Raw genomic sequence first — 21,160 nt, 5'->3', positions numbered from 1 at the left:
TCTTTTCTCCTTTCCTTCCCTTTTTCCTCTCTTCCCCATCTTCCATTCGTTTCCTCCCTCCGGTTTCCCCTTTCCTCCCCTCTCCTCTTATCTCCAATTCTTCTTTTCTCCTTTCCTTCCTTTTTTTCCTCTTTTTCCATTTGTTCCTCCCTCCGGTTTCCTCTTTCCTCTCCTCTTCTCCTTTCTCCCATTTTTCTTCACTCCCTTCCTTCCTTCCTTCCTCTTTCTCTCTCATAGTAACAATATTATGGTCCGAAGTCTCGCCGGTCAGTCCGAGGCGCCGCAGGACCGACACCACGCGAGGCAAAGACTGTCAGAGGCGTGTTGTCCTGCCGCTGCCGGGAGGAGGCGTGTCCAGCGGCCGGTGCGAGAAATTTTGTTGTGATACAGACTCGGTGCTGGAGTGACGGGCCGAAGCTAGCGCCGAGGGACGAGCCTGTGTGTGTGTGTGTATGTGTGTGTGGGGGGGGGTATAATATCGGTGCCAGGCTCGTGTCCCGGGGCGGCGCGGCGTGGAGGTGTCGGGAAAAGTGGAACACGGGACGAGAATGTGAAGCCCGAGTGACGGTAAGTGACGGCGGCGCCTTGTGCGGAGGACGCGGCCTGCTGCGTCCCCCCCTCCCCCCCTGCTCCGCCCCCCACACACACACTGACCCACCCAGCACACACACACACACACACACGGAGATAAAGAATGAAAGAAAGGAGAAAAGAAAGGAAAGAAAGAAGAAAGGAAAACACACACACACACACACACACACACACACACACACACACACACACATTCCCTCCCTCCCCCCACACAGACAGCTAACCCCCTTCCCCCCCTCCACATACACACACACACACACACACACACACACACACACACACACACACACACAGAACAGATGCCACTCACAATAAGACACAGGACAAGCCAGATGTAACGCCCCCACCATTAACATTGCACCCCCTCCACGCCCCCCATCAAACCCTCCCCCGCCCCCCACCCACACACACAGGGACCTTCATTCTCGCATTTTCCTCTTCTTCAACATTCACCTCGCGCGACCTCGCTTCTGCATCGGGGAGGTTGATTCGCTACGCCTTTCCTCCCAGACTCCAGTGACGGGCAGCAGGGAAGAGCAGGAAGGAAAGGAAGGGATGGACAGTGACAGTGGCTAGTGAGGAGATGGACAGCGGCCGGGGCTCTAGAAGGTGTGTTTGGGAGAGGAAGGATCTGAGCATCGGCGTTCGGGGTAGAGAGATGGGGTGGTGTGGTAGTGAGGCAAGGGTTGAATGGGATGGTGGTGATGAGGGAAAGATTGAGGGATAGTAAAGATTGAAGGAGAGGAAAGGAAGAAAAGAAAGATAATAGGAAAGGAAACATTGGTGGGAAAGAAAAAAGGAAGAAAAGAATGCAAGAGGAAAGAGAGAGGAAAGGAAGGAAAGAAAGAAGAAAAGAAAAAAAGGAAAGGCAAGAAAAATAGAAGGATTGAAAGGAAAACGGAAAGAAGAAACAAGAAAGGAAGAAGAGGAAGAAACAAAGGAGGGAAAGAGAAGTAAAGAAAGGGAGGCGAAAGGAAAATGAGAAGAAAAGAAAATGAAGAAGAAAAGAAAAAAAATGAAAAGAAAAAGGAATAGATGTGGATGTCGTACCTATGGATTGAAAGGATGAGAAGCATAAATACGGAGGTGGAGGTGGAGGTGGAGGTGGAGGTGGATGGGGATGATTGGGTATAGAAAAGGTCAAACAAGTAGTTATTTTTGTCTTCGTGTAAAGGTTAGGACAGTATAGGTTGTGACATACCGTATTGGGCGCTGGTGTGGACGTGGGTGAAGAAGCAGTTGAAGAAAGAAAAGGAAAAAAACAAGAACAAGGAAGAAGAAAAAGATGATTGAGGAGATGACATGGAAGAAGAAGAGGAAAGAAGAAGAGGAAGAAAATGAAGAAAGGAGATTGAACAGAAGGCAAGGAAAAGAGTAAGAAGATTATATAAACGAAGAAGAAGAAGAAAGAAAAGGGAAAGCAAGAAGAAAGAAAATGATTGAAGAGAGAAGACATTAAAGAAGAAGAAAAGAAGAAAGAAGAATGAACAGAAGGTAAGAAGATAAAGAAAGAAGAGAAAGAAGATTAGATAGACGAAGAAGAAGAAGAAAGAAAGGAAAAACAAGGACAAAAAAGAAGAAAGAAGATGATCGAAGAGAAAAGACATAAAAGAAGAAAAGGGGGAGGAAGAAGAAAGATGAAGAAAGAAGGATGAACAGAAGATAAGAAGATAAAAGAGGAAGAAAAGGAAGATTAGTTGGACGAAGAAGAAACAAGATCAAAAAAGAAGAAAAGATGATTAAGCAGAAGACATGTAAGAAGAAGAGGGAAGAAGAAGAAGAAGAAAGAAGAATGAACAGAAAGGAAGAAGAGTAAGAAGATTAAATAGACGAAGAAGAAAAAAAGAAAGAAAAGAAGGAATAGAAAACAAATCCAAAAAGAAAGACGAGAAGGAAATGAAAACAAGGAGAAAGAAACAACAAAACAAACGAAAGAACGAACAAGAGGTCCAAAAAAAAAATAAAGAAAAGAGAAAACAAGGAAGAGGAAGAAAGAAAAAAAAACATACGTAAAAAACAGGGAAAAAAATGAAAACAAGGAAAAATACTCGAAAAAAAGAACGAACCCAAAAGAAATAAAAGAAATAAAAAAAAAACACGAAGAAAGAAAAAACTAACGAAGAAAATATACAAACTTCAAGAAAATCAAGACCACAAAAGAAAAAAACAACAGCAACAGACAAACAAACAGACAGACAAATGAAAGCCTAAACAGACAGAAGGATAAACAGAGGAACTAGAACAAAGCAAAACAAATCAAAACAAACCAAAACAAGGGACAAAAGACGTAAAGAGAAACAAAAACAAACAAACAAAGCAGAAAGAAGAAAAACAAACAGGAAAAAACACATGGACGAACAAACAGACAGACAGACAGACAGACAGATGAGGGTAAGAAGACTCCACAGCCCACCATCGCAAAGCTTCTGGTCCGAATTCCTCAAGAGTCTTCCCCGTCTGAGAGATTTCATTTGCATACATTTTAATTTTTGTCTGATAACCTGGATGGCTGGAGAGAGGGAGGGAGGGAGGGGGAGAGGAAAGAGAGAGGGAAGAGGGAAGTGGAAGGGGGAGGAAGATGAGGGGGAGGAAGAGGAGGGGGAGAAGGAGGGAGCAAAGTTTCGGGCGATTTTTGGAAAATTAGATTCATTAGCAGTATTAGATTCTTCTCGTCATAATGAGCCGAGGATTTGTGTTTTCATTAGTGGAGAGGGGAGGGGGAGGGAGGAAGAGAAGAGGAGGAGGAGGAGGAGGAGAGGGTATAGAGAGAGAGGGAGAGAGGGAGGAAGAGGAGGAGGAGGGCAAGGGTAGGTAGGAGAGAAACTGTGATGGAATGAGAGAAAGAGAGAGAGGGAGGGAGAGAAGAGGGGAGGGGGTAATTGTAGTAGTAGTAGTAGAAGTAGTAGTAGTAGTAGTAGTAGTAGTCATATTTTTCTTAAGTTTGTTTTTCCTCTTGGTAGTATGATGATGGTGGTTATGGTGGTGTTGATAGTGGTGGTGGTGATATATTGTGACAGTGAGGTTGTGTTTGGTTGTACTGGTGTTATGGTGGTGGTGGTGGTGGTGGTGACAGCCTAACACCCATATCACAAGCTCTCCCTCCCTCGGCCATTCCCTCGACATCAGCCCCAACAAGACCAGTCAGCCAGGCTCTGTTCCCTGTTCCCCTTTCTATAAACTACTTTACGGGTCAGTGGCTACACACAACACATGAATTATCTCTTAGCAGTAGTAGTAGTAGTAGTAGTAGTAGTAGTAGTAGTAGTAGTAGTAGTAGTAGTAGTAGTGGTATGGCTTAAACAGACTAAGAGAACAGAGATTGGATGCAAGATATTAAGAATCCAACAAAGGCGAGAAAATAATAAGGAAAAATATTTAGGAAGGAAAAGGGAAAAGTGATGAAAGGGAGAAAAGGTAAAAAGAGCAGTGAAAATAAGGTGAAAAGGGGAGTAAAAGGAAAAGAAAGGGAGAAGTGAAAATAGGGTGAATGGGGAGAGAGGAAATAGATAGGAAGTTAAGGAAAGGAAAGAGAGGGAGAGGGAGTGAAAATGAAGTAAGAGAAAAAGAGGAAAATATGTAGAAAGAGGAAGAAAAATGGAAAGTGAAGGAAAAGGGGAGAAAAGGAGAAAAGGGAATAGAAAGTAGGAAAGAAGAGAAAAGGAAGGAGTGAAGGAAGGGAGAGAGAAAAGACGAAAAATAACAGTGAGAAGGAGAAGAAGAAGAAGAAGAAGAAGAAGAAGAAGAAGAAGAAGAAGAAGAAGAAGAAGAAGAAGAAGAAGAAGAAGAAGAAGAAGAAGAAGAAGAAGAAGAAAAAGAATGAACAGAAGGCAAGGAAGAGGAGCAGAAAGAAGAATGAACAGACGAGGAGGAAGAAAAAGAAGAAAAAAAAGAAAAAATAGATGGAAAACAAATAAAAAAAAACATGAAAAAAGGAAAAAGAAAACAAAAATAGAGAGTAAGAGAGAGAGAGAGGAGAAACAGAGAGAGGAAATATCAGAGAAAGTAAAAAGGAAGAAGAGGAGGAGGAGGAGGAGGAGAATAAAAAAAAGAGGAAAGGGAGAGAATGAGAGTGTAAAAGAACCTGTGTGTGTGTGTGTGTGTGTGTGTGTGTGTGTGTGTGTGTGTGTGTGTGTGTGTGTGTGTACATGCCGTGGTGTGTAGGTGCGTACGTTGTCGTGTGCAGCAAAACAAAGGCTGGAGGAGGAACCGGAGGGAGAGAGGGAGAGAGAGGGAGAGCGACGAGGGGGCGGGAGGAGGAGGGAGAAGAGAAGCGAGGGTGCGGAGTGGCTGGTGGGCGGGAGGGAGGGAGGGGAGGGGGCTTGTAGGAGGTGGGTGTGGAGTTGAGTGGAGTCAGCGGGGACGTGGGACTCAAAATACAAGTGTCAATAAGGAGAGAGCAATGTGAGGCGGACCTGCTACCCACCACCACCACCACCACCTCCATCTCCATCACCACCATCAACACCACCAACATCACCACCACCACCACCACCAACAACAACAACAACAACAACAACACCATCACCACCACTACCACCACCATCACCACCAACACCACCACCACCACCACCACCACCATCACCAACAACACCACCACCACCAACACCATCACCACTTCTACTTCTCCACCTCTGTTATCTTTACCACCACTAAACTAAGGCAAATCCACCACTCCCACTAACATCACCACCACCACCATCATCATCTCCATCACCACTACTAACACCACCAATATTAGTTTTACCGCCATCACCACTACTGCAAAGCCACCACCAGTACCATCACCACTAACATCATCACCACCACCACCACCCCCAACACCATTACTACTAACACCACCGCAATTCCAGCACCACCACCAACACCACCATCACCTCTAGGAACACCACCAGTACCATCACCATCACCATCACCACCACCCCCAACACCACTACTTTTAACACCACAGCAATTCCACCATCACCATCACCACTAGTAACACCACCACCAGTACCACCACCATCACCACTGCAATCCCACCGCTGCCACCAGTGTTTAAGAGCAATAATGTAATACCTCGGGAAGGTCGAAAAGGAATTGATGAACAAGAGGAAGAGTGGCGTGAGGGAAGAGGAAGAGGAGGAGGAGGAGGAGGGGGCAGGGTGGTGTGCGGCGCCCCTCGGTCCCCCAGCCCAGGGTGACGAATGGACAGGGGAATTGGAACGGACAGGAGGGAGGGGAACCATGCATCGTCCAGCGGTATAAGGCATTTATTTCCCCCTAATATTGCCTTCCAGGGCCTTGCTGCTCCCCGTGGCCGCCGCAGCCCTCACGCCGCGGCCTAGTGTCACCGCCTCGCCGCTTGCTGCACTCACTCGGGGCGGGAAAATAAAACAACGACCAAAAAAGAAATACATGTTAGAGCAAAGAGCGAGGGCGGGAGAGCTCCGGCGCGGATGTGGCGGCTTGCTGGCTGGGTGGCTGGCTGGCTGGCGACCTTCGGCAACTCCGCCACTGACCACTTGGGCTGGACAAACAAAATTGTTTTCCTTCAGGAGAAAAATACCCAGAATTTATTTTACGATTTTCCACCTATTGGGTCTGGCCGGGCAAACAGCGATATTCTGGAAATGTCTGGCCGGTCTTTTCAGGCAAATTGGAACGCCTGGGCTGCGAGGTAATGTTTTCCCGCACCCGACTTTGTTTTTAAAGAATTTTGAGCCCCTAAAACTTCGCCGCCCTCGCCCGGACCTCGCTAATGTCGTGTTTTGCCGCCGCAGCGCCGGCCATTTAAGAGATTGTCGCCGCGTCCACTCACCCGCTGCCGGGGACGACGAACTGTGATGGTGGCGGTGAGGGAGATGGTGATGGTGGTGAGGGAGATGGTGGTGGTGGTGGTGATGGTGATGGTGATGAAGGAGATAGTGGTGGTGTGAGGGAGATAGCGGTCGTGTGAGGGAGATGATGGTGGTGGTGGTGATGGTGATGGTGATGAGGGAGATAGTGTTGGTGTGAGGGAGATGGTGATGGTGATGAGGGAGATAGTGGTGGCAATGAGGGAGATAGTGGTGGTGTGAGGGAGATAGTGATGGTGTGACGGAGATAGTGGTGGTGGTGGTGGTGGTGGTGATGGTGGTGGTGGTGGTGATGGTGATGGTGAGTAGTATCGTGGTGGTAGTAGTGGTGATAGTAGTAGTAGTAGTAGTAGTAATGGTTGTTATTGTTATTGAAGTGGTAGTAGTATCAGTATCAGTAACAGCAGTAGTAGTAGTTTTAGTAGTATAGTAGAGACTTTACGTAACAAAATTAGAATAAGAATAATGACTAACTCCAAGACCACCAAAAATAATAAAAAATAACAACAATAATAGTATAGCAGTTAGCGTCACATAGGCAGTGGTGGTGGTGGTGGTGGCGGCGGCGGCACCCTCGCAGTGACAGCCGCGCCCGGAGCACCGTCGTGGCCGCGGTGCAGGAAGGCCACACGGCGGGGCGTGGACGCTTGCCAAGTCGCCGTAATATTAATTCCCAGTCGACTTGCCTTGCCAGTTTAAACCTTCGGCGTGTTTTCCCGCAGCCGGCCATTGTTTTAACACGCCCGCGCCGCTCATTGCTGGGCTCCGGAGGTCTGTGTCTGTCTGTATAAGGCCCCGCCCCGCGTTGAGTGCTTCCCGGAACACTCAGCGAGGACCCGACACGCCGGCCGCCCTATTGGTCTGGTCTCGCCCCATGGTCACGCCCCTGTGGCTGTAGCGACTCAGGCCTCGGCGCGAACATGTGCAGGAGAGGATGGGAGCAGAGGAACAAAAGCATGGCAGGGAGGAAAGAATAAGATAACATGCGAAAGGCGAATGGAAGATGATGCTGTGAAATGAAGTAGAGGAGAAGAGAACAGGAGAAGGACAAAATATGAGAGAACGAAAGGAAATAAGACAACACTAGAGACGAGTGGAAGAAACACGAACATAAGTTAGGAACAGAAGAAGAGGGATAAAAATGTCCGAAAGGAAAGAAAATAAGATAACGAACGAAAGACGAGTGGAAGAACATGAGTAGAAGAGGACAGAAGAAGGACAAATGACGCAAGAACGAGAGGATAGAATAAGATAACACAGCAGAGACGAGCCGAAGAAGACTATAAAATGAAGTGAAGCGAATAAGAAACAAGAAAGAAAATAAGCAACGAAAGGAGGAACAGAAAACACGCAGACATCTAACCTTCAACGAATACAAAAGCGAAAGGAAGAAAGGTTTTACAGAGGGAGATGAATAAACGGTTTGAAGTGAAAAATGTCTTAGTGAGAATGCTGAATAAACCAAAGATGAAGAAAGTATTCGAGACAGTACTAAATATACCGTCTTGAGATAAAGAATGAATTACAGAGCTCAAAAATGTCTGAAATGAAGAATGTATTAAAGAGAAGGCTGAATGAACCGTGCGAGATGAAGAATGTATTAGAGAGAGCTTAACAAAACGTCTTGAAGAATATATTAGAGATAAGTAAACCGGTTGATATGAAGAATCTATTACAGATCTGAATAAAGTCTGAAATGAAGAATGTATTAAAAGAGAGAGCTGAAGTAACCGTTTGAGTTAAAGAATGTATCAGAAAGATGTTAACAAAACGTCTTAAAGAATGTATGAGAGATATGTAAACCGGTTGAGATAAAAAAATGCATTACAGAGAATTGAATTAAACGTCTGGGATGAAAAATGTATTAAAAAAGCTGAATAAACCGTTTGAGACGAATAATGTATTTGAGAAAGCTGGTTAAACCGTCTGAATAAACCGTCTAAGGTCAAGAACATATAAAAGAGCGCTAAATATAACCTCTTGAATTGCTTATGGCTTTAATTTACCTAGCGGGCTTTTTTTCTTTAATATTTTCTTTTTTTTACGCGCCTGTCATTGAACTTAATATGGATGGTGGTTGAGTGAGGCGATTTGGGCTACTTTTTGGGGTACTTTGGGCTGCTTATGGGTACTATTGGGCTACTTCTCGGGCTTCTGGGGGTACTTTTTCGGGTACTTTGGGCTACTTTTGGGGCTACTTTGGGGTACTTTGAGGGTAGTTAATACCTCCTCCATCTCTACCTTCACCTCTTCCTCCTCCTCCTCTTCTCCTTTTCTCTTCCTCTTCTCCTCCTCCTTATCCGATCCTCCTAACTGTCTCTTTGCTGTTAAAAAAAAAATAATCACGTTTAAACTCCGCGCGCTAATTCAAAACATCGCTAGTGGCTCCTCCAAGCGGCCTGCACCTGACACCCCTTCCCAGGCCACTAGTCACCTGCGCACCAACGCCACAACAGGGCCGGATTGCCGCTCTCCTACGTGTGTCGCTCCTGTAAGTACACCAGGGCACACACACACACACACACACACCGTTAAGGGGAGGCACGTGGCGCTGTGTGCGTTGGGCGGGGTGGCGCACGCTCCAGGGGGACAAAATTGCACCTTGTGAGTGGCCGCGGTTTGTGCTGACGTTGTTTGCCTTAGGGACGCCGGCGGTGGGGCGGAGAGGTTGACGGAGTAGCAGGTTATCATCATTTTACGGGCATGTTTTAAAGGGCAAATAGTTGATAGTAGAGGTAGTTAATAAGAGAATAGTTAAAAGGTAAGTTAATAGATGATTTTTACAGGAGAGGAGATATCATGAGGGCAAATAGTTAAGTTAATAGAGTAGTTAGTAGAGTAGTTAGTAGAGTAGTTAAGTTCATTAGAGGAAGGGATGTATTTCGAGGTCAAATAGTTATGTAATAGTTAATAATAGAGATTAGTTAGAGAAGTTAATAGATGGATTTTTTTTAAGGAAAGGAAGTATATCAGAGCCAAATAGTTAATGGTTGGGTTAGTTACGAGAATAGTTAATAGAGTAGCTAGCATTTTATTTTGGGAAAGGAGGAATCGTAAGGGCAAAGAGTTAATGGTCGTTAGTTGAGAGTATTTTTTTTTACTGGAATGGAGTCTCATGAAGGCATATAGTTAATAGTATTTAGTCAGTGATGAAAAATTGTTATAGTTGATATTTTTTACAGGAAAGGAGGATGTCAAGGGCAAATAGTAAATAGAAGTTAAGGATAATAGTGTGTCGAAAGAGGGTCAAAATCGATACTTGATTGCCGGATAACACGACCGCTTTCAAACACTAAACACCTCCCTAATGTTACTTATAGGACCCCAACTTACTAATTTAACTATGCCAGTGTCCTATCCGATTATAATAGTGACTTAATTAGAATAGTATAGTGGTTTGTTGGTGTGTTGAGGAGGAGGGGTTAGTGATGAGGCCGGGTGTCGAAACGTGTCTCGGGATGATTCGAACTTTTAAAATCACCGGAAAGTCTTACCGCTAAAACTATCGAACGCGAATCGCATTAGGGATGATATTTTAATGTTAATAAGAATCGCACACTAACACCACCACCACACACACCACACCACCACCACCACCACCACCACCATTATTGTTTCCTTTTTCTTTTTACCTTGAACTGTCTCCCTTGCTATAAAAAAAAAACACCACACTCCACTACCACGCGACAACTCAACCATGACACCAACTACCCACCACCACCACTACCACCACCACCACACCAAGAAGCAGATCGTCGGCGAGGGGGGCGGAGGGGGTCAGGGGGGTACCAAGACTCAACTTTGCATATTCATGGCCCCCACAATATGAACGGGGACTTCTCCTCTTAGCATAATACTCCAATTAACACCACTGCCCCCTCTTTACAGCCCCCTTCCCTCAGCCCCCTGCCCCTCCCTCCCTCCCACGGTCCCACCCCCTCGCCGCCTCCTCCTCCTCCAGCTGGGTCCAGTAATTAACGAGGCTGGGAGGTAATTCGTCCTGGGCATCGTTAAGCGTCGTTAAGCGCCTGTCGTTGAACTTATTATGGATGGTGGTTGAGTGAGGCGATTTGGGCTACTTTTTTGGGTACTTTGGGCTACTTGAGGCTGCTTTTGGGCTACTTATTGGTACTATTGGGCTACTTCTTGGGCTTCTGGGGGTACTTTTTCGGGCTACTTTTGGGAGTACTTTTGGTTACTTTGGGCTACTTTGAGGGTAGTTAAGACCTCCTCTATCTCTACCTTCACCTCTTCCTCCTCCTCTTCTCCTTTTCTCCATCTCTTCTCCTCCTTATCCGATCCTCCTCTCTCTCTCTCTCTCTCTCTCTCTCTCTCTCTCTCACACACACACACACACACACACACACACAACTCTTTATGCGCCAAGTCTTAATCTCACTTCTACTCCTCCTCCCCCCCCCTCCCTCTCTCTCTCTCTCTCTGGCAATGTTACCCGTGAAATGTGTCAAAAAGTTACCCCAACAGCTCGTCCCCGCCCTAGTTGCCGCCGTAGCCGTGTCTAGGCGCGGCGGGGTGTCGTGCGGCGCGGCGGGGAGGGAGACGGGTGGAGGTTCTTAGAGGTTCGGAGTCTTGAGTATGATTCTCCTTTCTTTGCAGGGAGCGTCGGGGAGGAACGGAACGAGGGGATGAGATGTGGTGGCGCTCTCCCTCTCTCCCTCTCTCTACTTGGTTTCTCTTTGTTATTTTATTATTCTCTCTCTCTCTCTCTCTCTCTATTGCGTGTTTCCATTCTCGCCTCTTCCTCCATTTCGTCTCCTCCTCACCTCGCTTCCTCCTCCACCTCACCACCTCCTCCACCTCACCTCCTCCCCCCATATCTCCACCTCCATATCTCACTTCCTCCTTATCTCCACTTCCTCCATCTCCTCCACCTCCCTCTTCCTCCTTCACCTCTTCCTCCTCCACCTCCCTCATCCTCCACCTCTTCCTCCACCTCCTCCTCCACCACCTCAAGAAAACGCAGCATCAGCAAAGGACGTGGTGAGTGCTAAATCGTCTGTCTTTCCTGATTCATAGTAACAGGACCGCATTGAAAAGCTATATATATAAATCCCCGACCGTGTGATGGAGAGTAACTTAAGCTCATGTGATAGTATGTAACCAGTATGTATCTTGTATGTAGTATGTAACGTGATAGTAATGTAAAGCCCTTATTGAAATAGTCACCTTTTGGAATAGTGTTACGATTGTTTGAAGTTTAATATGGAATTTGATCCTCTCTTGAGCCAGTCCAGCTATCCTCATTTTTTATAGAAGCGCATAGCAGACTTATTTTTCTTCCTGTACTGTAAAAATATAAAGTCATTAGTCGGGATATTTGAGAGCGATGCGGTCCTGTTATATATAGAATCACTTTTTTTTATTTATCCATACTTGTTATTTAGAATTCCTTTGCATTTTTATCGGGTACCTTATTTTGTATACCACGACGTGCTGTGTGTGTGTGTGTGTGTGTGTGTGTGTGATATGATGTTCTTTCTGTCTGCGTCACTCCCTCGCGCCACACAGGACGCGGGTGAGTGTAAAACAACGTCTGCATTTATTTCACGGGTGTTGTGTTTGTCTGGGTGTGTCGCGCGGCTGATGTGCGGGAGAGTGTGGCAGAGCGATGCTTCCCACGGCCTTCCTAACTCGGCCTTTCTCCACGGCAGTCAATCGGCTCAGTCAGGCTGCCTTGTACTACATCTCTCTCTCTCTCTCTCTCTCTCTCTCTCTCTCTCTCTCTCTCTCCCTCCCTCCCTTCCTCTCTCACTCCCGCCTTTCCCTCCTCACCACGTCACACGCCTGTTAACTTATACGGATTGTGGTGAGTAACAAGACTTCCTGTTTTAACTTGGTATTTCCCCGTTGTCAAAGCTATCATGGAATCCAGTTTAGAATATTCATAATTATAATTGATTTCTACGTCTACCGCTCCGATAGCTCAGTGGATTAAGGCTCTGTCCTGTCAGGTTCGAGTCCCGTTCATGCCGGGATTTTTCCTCTGACACGGAGCGGTTACTGTTTTCCCCTTGAACGGATACTTGTTAGCGATGAGTACAGCTCGTGATTAGGTCGTTATGACACACACACACACACACACACACACACACACACAACTAGGTAAATACAACTAGGTAAACACACACACACACACACACACACACACACACACACAGTCACCGTCTCGTTCACTCCCTTTTTACCATGACTAATGAGAAAGACCGTGACGAAGACCCATGAAGTGTTAACAAGTGTATCATTTGAGAGGGAGGGAGGAAGGGAGGAGGAGGAGGAGGACAGAATCGGAGGGTGAGCTAAGCGGATTTCCATGCATGTAAGAATTCACCATAATCTAGAAAGTACCAATAGCACCAGTATTACCAATGATCATGTTAGATTTCGTATTCATGTCTCAGGGAACTTTTGAGCCGTCTCCTTTGCTGTAAAAAAAAAAAGCGATATAAGAGGGAACGGAGTGTAATAAGACGCCTTTAAGTACCTGGTGACGCGTTGGGGACTAGTTTTGATAATGTTTTAAGGCCTGTATTAATGTCTTATGGAACAACAACAACAACAACAGCAACAACAACCGCCACCACCACCTCAACAACAACCTCTCCACACGAAACTGACCTCTCCTCTGACCTCTCCTATTTCTTTTGTCGGAACAGAACAGCGGGCTTTTTTCATTACCGTTAATGTTTTTGTGCCCTTGAGCTGCCTCCCTTGCCGTAAAAAAACAAACAAAACAAGCGGTAGAGGAACAAGCAGAGTGTAATAACTCGCCCTGAAGTGGTATGTGACGCGTCGGGTACATGTTCCATTCACGTTGTCCGGGCTAATCCGTGACGACTATTAGCTTCATGCCGCCGGTCAGATCAAGGGTTTGGAGGCTAATAGGGCGTGGTGTCGGGGGGAGGGCGTGTGTGGGGGGCGTGGGATCGGCGTGGAGGCGTGGGTTCGAAGCAGTAAGTTGGGGGTTGGGGTGGGGAGAAATTGTGTGATCCGAAACCCTGAGACGATGCTTCGGAAGGAGTGAGAAGGATTAAAGATTGTTTGTTAGTTTAGTGGAATTATTTGAATTATCGAAACGAAGGAAATATTAACTCGGAGAAATCTGGATAGTATTTTTATTATTATTTTTTTTTACGTGTACGCCTATAGCGCCGGTAGGCTTTTCTTGATGGGCCTGGATGGTAGTCGTTCCCAGCCCGTCATGGCGCAGGCAAGTGTTTATAGTGGCGCCATCGTTTTAATTTATCCGTGAAATTATATACGTCGGGAAAACATAGGAAATCTCAGCATAGTGTTACCTAGATTCCATTTTTCTATATATTTAGCATCACTTTCAAACTCCCTCATGAAAAAGAAAGAAAGGAAAGGCTACATGTTAACCTCCTAATCTCTCTATTTATATACTATGTCACAAACCTCAATCTCAACACACTGTAACCTAGATTCCCTTTTTCTATTTTTCTGTTTTTATATATTTAGCATCACTTTCAAACTCCCTCATGAAAAGAAAAAAAGGAAAGTCTATGTGTTAACCTTTCTGATCTATACACCACGTCGCAAACCTCAATCTCAACAAACAGTAACCTAGAATCCCTTTTCCTATATATTTAGCATCACTTTCAAACTCCCTCATGAAAAAGAAAGAAAGGAAAGTCTATGTGTTAACCTCTATGATCTATACACCACGTCACAAACCTCAATCTCAACAAACAGTAACCTAGAATCCCTTTTCCTATATATTTAGCATCACGTTCAAACCCCTTCATGAAAAAGAAAGAAAAAGTCTGTCTACTAATCTCTCTGAACTAATTACTACGTCACAGAAACCCCGAAAACCTCAACACAGCAACCTTGATTCCCTTTCTCTATATATTTAACCTCACGTTCAAACCCCTTCATGAAAAAGAAGAAAGAGTATATCTATTAAAATCTGTGAACTAAATACTACATCACACAAACGTCCAAAAACCTCAACACAGTAACCTTGATTCCCTTTCTCGATATATTTAACCTCACGTTCAAACCCCCTCATGAAAAAGAAAGAAAAAAAGTCTATCTATTAATCTCTATGAACTAAATACTACATCACAGAAACGTCCAAAAATCTCAACAAACAGTAACTTCGATTCTTTATCCCTCGATTCATATATTTAACATGCCTTTCAAACCCCCTCACGAAAAAGAAAAAATAAGTATCTATTAATCTGTGAACTAAATACTACATCACAGAAACGTCCAAAAATCTCAACTAACAGTAACCTAGATTCCTTTTCCCTCTATTCATATATTTAAGACATAATATGCTGTGAATATTTCGTCGAGATAATCCTATAAACAAAAAACCCTGCATCGCCTCCCTTAACATGCCTTTCAAACCCTCCTCTCCGTCACTTAAGTTAAAACGAAGTCACTCAGAATCCATTGCTGTCAGAGGAACTTGGCAGATCTTAACACGGAGTAACCCACATTTCCCTTTTTCTATATATTTAACTTCCCCCTCAAACCCCCATGAAAAGAAAAACGAGCCAGGCGTCCCCATCCCTTCTTCTAACCTCCCCTCCTCCCTCCCTCGCGCCGTCAAAATATATGCACGAGGAAAAAGTAAAAAAAACGAACGACCTTTCTATGGCCATTCCACTCGCTGTGACGACCCAATCCAGGCCCCAGACTTCCCTCCTTCTTCCCTCTCTTCCCTCCCTTTCCTCAGCTGCTGCTCGCTCTCTGCAGTTCCCATGAATACGAGGAACGGAGGAAGGGAGGGAGGGAAGGCTGGGAACAGGAGGAGGAGGAGGAGGAGGAGGAGGGAGAGGAAGGGACATGATGTTATTCAGGAAGGAAAGAGAAAGGAAGAGGAGAGGAGGAGGAGGAGGAAGAAGACATAGGATAATAAAAGGAGGAGGAAGAGGAGGAGGAGGAGGAGGAGGGCCATACTATGTTTCTTCAGGAAGGAAAGAGGAGGAGAGAGAAAGGAAGGAAGGCAGAGGAGAAGAGGGAGAGAAGAGAGGACAGGAAGAGGAGGAGGAGAAGGAGGAAGAATAGGACCGTGCAGTGGTGTTACTCAGGGAAGGAGGGGAGAGAGAACGGGAGGGAGGCAGAGGAAGGGAAGCACCAGGAGGAGGAGGAGAGGAGGAGGGCTATTAATGAAGACGCGGCTGGTGGCGACACACTCAACAAGCCCGTTGCCGCAGGGGGAGCATTACACGCGCTGTTCCGCCGCTCCTAAACGTCCAGCGCTCTCCCTTACCGCAGTGTATGTCCCGCCTGGGCTCTTTACCACCCCCGCCGCCGCCCCTCCGCCGCCGCCCGAGAAAGAGGTGCTGTGGCGGGGTGTGGAGTGGGGGGCGGATGGTGTGGTGAAGGGAGGTTGCTTTGTGTGTTTGTTAAAGGATTATGGGTTTGTGTGTATAGATGTTTAAACCTTTTCTATTTACGATGGTCGCAAATCCCCTCTACCATCAAGAATTGGAATCCGTGTATAGCCGATCTCTCTCATGGCGTTTATATCCGCTGAGAGTATAGGGATTATGGCTTTGTGTGTATAGATGTTTGAACCTTTTCTATTTACGATGGTCGCAAATCCCCTCTACCATCAAGAATTGGAATCCGTATAATGCCGATCTCTCTCATGGCGTTTATATCCGCTGAGAGTATAGGGATTATGGGTTATGTGTGTATAGATGTTTGAACCTTTTCTATTTACGATGGTCGCAAATCCCCTTTATCATCAAAAATTTGAATCCGTGTATAGCCGATCTCTCTCATGGCGTTTATGTCCATTGAGAGTATAGGGATTATGGCTTTGTGTGTATAGATGTTTGAACCTTTTCTATTTACGATGGTCGCAAATCCCCTTTACCATCAAGAATTGGAATCCGTGTATAGCCGATCTCTCTCATGGCGTTTATATCCGCTGAGAGTATAGGGATTATGGCTTTGTGTGTATAGATGTTTGAACTCACATCACTGGTATGGTCGCAAATCCCGTGTTCTCTTTACCATCAAGAATTGGAATCTGTATTTTGCCGATCTCTCTCAGGGCGTTTAATTTCTTTGACCCCAGAGTCAGATTTCCACCAGTGTGATTTATATATGATCAGGGTTTTAAAAAGAGGAGGCCTTGTATTGTTTCTTGGGATCGTGTTAGTTATTGTGAGATTGTTTTTGGCTCATTGTCAGGGTTTTTTTTGTGTTTTTTTTGTGGTGCGCTAAAGGTGTGTAGTTTCAGCCCTTTTGTTGTTGAGTTTGATTGTGTTTTTCGTCTCATCTCATTGTAATTACTATGTTTTTTATGTCTTCTGCTCCTCCTCCTCCTCCTCCTCCTCCTCCTCCTCCACCACCTCTTCTTCCTCCTCCTCCACTTCTTACTACTCCTCCTCCACCTCTAACTCCCCCTCCTCCACCTCCACCTCCTCCTCCTCCTTGTCCTCCTCCTTCTCCTTCACCTCTTCCTCCTTCTCCTCCACCTCTTCCTCCTTTTCCTCCACCTCCACCTCCTTTTCCTCCACCTCCACCTCCTTTTCCTCCACCTCCACCTCCTTTTCCTCCTCCTCCTCTTCCTCCTCCTCCACCTCTTCCTCCTCCTCCACCTCTTCCTCCTCCTCCTTTTCCTCCTCCTCCTCCACCTCTTCCTCCTTTTCCTCCACTTCCTCCTCCTCCTCCTCCTCCTCCTCCTCTTCCAACTGATTATGATGATGAAAATAATAACAATAATATATGGTCAATCAAATGTCGGTAGTTTGCACAGTCTAATCACTTGTCCAGCCAATTAAGTGCAGTAATTAGGCACGGCCGGAACGCAGGTATATAAATTAAATGGAAGTTTGGTGATTTGAATGTTTGTTTGTTTTTGTTTTGTCAAGTGTGTGTGTGTGTGTGTGTGTGTGTGTGTGTGTGTGTCCTCGTCGACTTTATCCATACTTAAAAAAAATGAAAAGGAAAAAGAAAAAGGAAAGAAAAAAAAAAAGAAAAGAAGGAAAAGGAATAGGAACAAGAGAGAGAGAGAGAGAGAGAGAGAGAGAGAGAGAGAGAGAGAGAGAGAGAGAGAGAGAGAGAGAGATCATTGATGGATGAATACAAAGAGGGAGGAGGAGCGAAAGAGACAGCGAGGAAGGAGGAAAGGGAGAGAGAGAAAGGGAGGGAGGGAGGGAGAGAAAGGGAGGGAGGGAGGGAGGAGCCGTGACCGTCCCTACCTCCAATTAGGCTACAAAATGGCGCCTTACCTGCTGTGATTGGCTGGGTCATTAGTACACACACACACACACACACACACACACACACACACACACACACACACACGAGAGAGAGAGTAGGCAAACACTCGATTATATTAGTAGGTATAAGAGAGAGAGAGAGAGAGAGAGAGAGAGAGAGAGAGAGAGAGAGAGAGAATCATATGACGTAAACACACACACACACACACACACACACACACACACACACACACACACACACACACACATGCGAGGGAAGGCAAACACTCGATTATAGCAGTAGGTATGAGAGAGAGAGAGAGAGAGAGAGAGAGAGAGAGAGAGAGAGAGAGAGAGAGAGAGAGAGAGAGAGAGAGAGAGAGAGAGAGAGAGAGAGAGAGAGAGAGAGAGAGAGAGAGAGAGAGAGAGAGAGAGAGAGAGATACGACGTACACACACAAAAAAAGAGAAAATTAAGTATAGGAGATGAAGAAAAGAACAAGAAGCAGAAAATAAGGGGAAGAAAAGGAAGACAAAAGAAAACAAGCGAAAACGGAGAAGAAAATGAACGTAGGAAAGAAGAAACAGATTGATAAAGAAAGGAAGACAGATAGAAAAGAAGAAAACATAACTAAAAAAAAAAAAGAAGCAAGGAAAGAAGACAATGTAGAAAAAAAAAATCGTAAAATAGAAATGAAGACAAATATTAAAACGTGAAAGAGAAGGAAAACGAGAGAAATACAGAGAAGCAAGAAAATATAGAAGAAAATTGAAGAGATAGAAAATAGACGAAAATAAAGAAAATGGAAGAGATAGAGAAAAGAAAGAAGAAAATGGAAGAGATAGAGAAAAGAAAGAAGAAAATGGAAGAGATAGAGAATAGAAGGAAGAAAATAAAGAAAATGAAAGAGATAGAAAAAAATGGAAGAGATAGAAGAAAAATAAAGAAGAAAATGAAAAAGATAGAGAATAGAAAGAAGAAAATGGGAGAGATAGAGAATAGAAAGAAGGAAATAAAGAAGAAAATGGAGGAGATAGAGAATAGAAAGAAGAAAATAAAGAAGAAAATAGAGGAGATAGAGAATAGAAAGAAGAAAATGGAGGAGACAGAGAATAGAAATAAAAAATGGAGGAGATAGAGAATAGAAAGAAGAAAATAAAGAAGAAAATGGAGGAGATAGAGAATAGAAAGAAGAAAATGAAAGAGATAGAGAATAGAAAGAAGAAAATGGGAGAGATAGAGAATAGAAAGAAGGAAATAAAGAAGAAAATGGAGGAGATAGAGAATAGAAAGAAGAAAATGAAAGAGATAGAGAATAGAAAGAAGAAAATGGGAGAGATAGAGAATAGAAAGAAGGAAATAAAGAAGAAAATGGAGGAGATAGAGAATAGAAAGAAGAAAATGAAAGAGATAGAGAATAGAAAGAAGAAAATGGGAGAGATAGAGAATAGAAGGAAGGAAATAAAGAAGAAAATGGAGGAGATAGAGAATAGAAGGAAGAAAATAAAGAAAATGAAAGAGATAGAAAAAAATGGAAGAGATAGAAGAAAAATAAAGAAGAAAATGAAAGAGATAGAGAATAGAAAGAAGAAAATGGGAGAGATAGAGAATAGAAAGAAGAAAATAAAGAAGAAAATGGAGGAGATAGAAAGAAGAAAATAAAGAAAATGGAGGATATAGAATAGAAATAAGAAAATGGGAGAGATAGAGAATAGAAAGAAGAAAATAAAGAAGAAAATGGAGGAGATAGAGAATAGAAAGAAGAAAATGGGAGAGATAGAGAATAGAAAGAAGAAAATAAAGAAGAAAATGGAGGAGATAGAGAATAGAAAGAAGAAAATGGGAGAGATAGAGAATAGAAAGAAGAAAATAAAGAAGAAAATGGAGGAGATAGAGAATAGAAAGAAGGAAATAAAGAAGAAAATGGAGGAGATAGAGAATAGAAAGAAGGAAATAAAGAAGAAAATGGAGGAGATAGAGAATAGAAAGAAGGAAATAAAGAAGAAAATGGAGGAGATAGAGAATAGAAAGAAGGAAATAAAGAAGAAAATGGAGGAGATAGAGAATAGAAAGAAGGAAATAAAGAAGAAAATGAAAGAGATAGAGAATAGAAAGAAGGAAATAAAGAAGAAAATGGAGGAGATAGAGAATAGAAAGAAGAAAATGGGAGAGATAGAGAATAGAAAGAAGAAAATGGGAGAGAAAGAGAATAGAAAGAAGAAAATACAAGAGATAGAAAATAGAAAGAAGAAAATAAAGAAGAAAATGGAGGAGATAGAGAATAGAAAGAAGAAAATAAAGAAGAAAATGGAGGAGATAGAAAATAGAAAGAAGAAAATAAAGAAGAAAATGGAGGAGATAGAGAATAGAAAGAAGAAAATAAAGAAGAAAATGGAGGAGATAGAGAATAGAAAGAAGAAAATGGGAGAGATAGAGAATAGAAAGAAGAAAATGGAGGAGATAGAGAATAGAAAGAAGAAAACAAAGAAGAAAATGGAAGAGATAGAGAATAGAAAGAAAAAAAACAAAAAAAGAAAATGGAAGAGATAGAATAAAAAGAAGAAAATAAAGAAGACAATGAAAGAAACAAAATAAAAAGCGCAAAAAAACACGAAAAGAATAGACAGAAAAAAATAGTGGAAAAAACGAACAAAAATAAGAAAGAGAAAAAGAAAGACGTAAGATAAAGAAAGAAAGAGAGAGAATTGGAGATAGAGAGGACGAAGAAGATAATAAAAGAAGGAATTAAGGAGACTATCATGCAGTCATTCTTTCTCTCTCTCTCTCTCTCTCTCTCTCTCTCTCTCTCTCTCTCTCATGGAGAGAGAGAGAGAGAGAGAGAGAGAGCGAGAGAGAGAGAGAGAGAGAGAGAGAGAGAGAGAGCAGGCGTTTTTTCTTCCTTTTTCTTCCCAATATCTTTCTTTTTTCTCCACTTTTATGTTATTTTCTCTCCTTCCAATCTTTTCCCTTCCCTTCCCTTCCCTTTCCTTTCCTTTCCTTTCCTTTCCTTTCCTGTCCTTCCCTTTCCTTCCCTTCCCTTCTTCTCCTTCCCTTCCCTTCCCTTCGCTTCATCCATTCATTTTCCCTCCCTTCCTTTTAAGCTTTTTCCTCTTCTCATCCTTTCCCCCCATCCTTCCCCCCTCTCTTTTCCTTCTCTGTTATCCTTTTCCTTTTATCCCCTTCCCTTTTCCTTCCATCATCCTGTTTTTCCTTCCACATCGATTTCTCTGGTTATTTTATTTTTTCTTTCCTTTTTCTTTTTCCTTCTCCTTCCCTTGTCCCTCCTGATACTACTACTACTACTACTACTACTACTACTACTACTACTACCATCACCACCACTACCACTACACAACCCACCACCACTACAATCTACCACTACAATAACAAAATAACCCACTACAACCACTAACGTTATCCACAACTACCACCACCACCATCACTAGCCTGCCTCGTCTCCCTGTCCAGAATTGAGACGCACGCCGCCAGCCATCCTCTCCTGGTTCAATTAATCGGGCGTCTAGTCTT

At 43.9% G+C, this 21,160-nt stretch overlaps 1 protein-coding gene and 1 long non-coding RNA gene across 2 annotated transcripts in view; one reads left to right on the top strand and one right to left on the bottom strand.

The window, feature by feature from the left end:
• Window positions 1-21,160, bottom strand: part of LOC127001267 (paired mesoderm homeobox protein 2B-like) — a 132,660-nt gene that overhangs the window by 33,980 nt on the left and 77,520 nt on the right. The window lies entirely within an intron of this gene.
• The window catches only part of LOC127001270 (uncharacterized), an 88,566-nt gene continuing 76,265 nt past the window's right edge, over window positions 8,860-21,160 (top strand). The window contains exons 1-2 of the long non-coding RNA XR_007754980.1: window positions 8,860-8,916; window positions 11,043-11,426. This is a non-coding gene — a long non-coding RNA (uncharacterized LOC127001270). The remainder of the gene's footprint in view (window positions 8,917-11,042; window positions 11,427-21,160) is intronic.

The sequence above is a fragment of the Eriocheir sinensis genome, chromosome 20 (genome assembly GCF_024679095.1).
Source record: "Eriocheir sinensis breed Jianghai 21 chromosome 20, ASM2467909v1, whole genome shotgun sequence".
NCBI lineage: Eukaryota > Metazoa > Arthropoda > Malacostraca > Decapoda > Varunidae > Eriocheir > Eriocheir sinensis.
Note: the sequence above shows the minus strand (reverse complement) of the source record. Positions and strands in the feature narration are given on the sequence as shown.